A 1,177-nucleotide genomic window follows, 5' to 3' on the forward strand; every position below is an offset into this window, starting at 1 on the left:
GGGAGGCAGCCGATCAATGATTCTCACTCATCATTGATATTTCTATCTCTCTCTCCTTCTCCTTTCCTCTTTGAAATCAATAAAAATATATTAAAAAAATAAATAAATAAGACGCCGATGCCCGACGCCGGCATCGGAGTGGTCGCTGGGTACCGGGCCCTGTCTGTCCTAAGGTTCCTTAAACTTCCTAACAGTGGTCCGGGTCAGCTCCTATCTCCATCCTCATTTCAGATGGGGAAACTGAGGCACGGGGCGTGCGTACCCTGCCCGGGCTCCCAGAACTAGCACAGGAGGAGCCCCAAGGATCATGTCACAAAAGGGGAAACTGAGGCCCAGAGAGGGTGAACGGGTACCTACCGCTTCACCCTTCCCCGGAGGCCTGGAGGAGGGGGCGCAGCTAGGACTCAGCAAGCCCTTCCAATGTGCTCTCCCCAACCCCGCGGGGGGGGGGGGGTGACGTCACAAGCAAACGAGAAGGGCCTGTTACCACGGAGACTGGGAATCCCTTTGGAAACCGGGGCCGGGGAACTGGGGGGGTCGCACTCACCTCCCGGGCACTTCGGAGTCCATACTTCTGGCCTCGGGAACCGGGAACCAGGCCCCGAGCGCCTCCGGGCGCAGACCTGGTCTCCCCGCTGCGCCACCTGCGAAAACTGCCCGGGTGACCGAGGCAATCCCATCATGGTGGTGGTGGGGGGCAGGGATCCCCCCATGACCTCATTCAAACCCAATCACCTCCCAAAGGCCCCACTTCCACATGCCATCACATTGGGGATTGGGACTTCGACAAATGAACTTGGGGGGACACAAACTTTCAGTCCTAGAACCCAATGCCAGCAGCTCCGGCAGCTGGAAGAGGCTAGTGGAGTGTTCCCCACTGTTCGTTTCCGGGAAGTCATGACCCCACGGTTAGTTTGTGGGAAGGAGTTCGTGACTGAATGAAGCCTAAGAAGGGGACGAGCAAAGACCCCTCTTTAATATCTAGGAGTGAAAAGCATTAACCAACGTTACAGCCTCACCGATCAGCCCAAGACGCTTAAAGAGGCTGGTAAACGTTAGCTGTTCCCCATACACTTACTCCATTGAGCAGCGGTTCTCAACCTGTGGGTCGCGACCCCTTTGGCGGTCGAACGACCCTTTCACAGGGGTCGCCTAAGACCATCCTGCATATCAGATA

Source organism: Myotis brandtii, unplaced genomic scaffold (assembly GCF_000412655.1).
Source record: "Myotis brandtii unplaced genomic scaffold, ASM41265v1 scaffold4134, whole genome shotgun sequence".
Classification (NCBI taxonomy): Eukaryota; Metazoa; Chordata; class Mammalia; order Chiroptera; family Vespertilionidae; genus Myotis; species Myotis brandtii.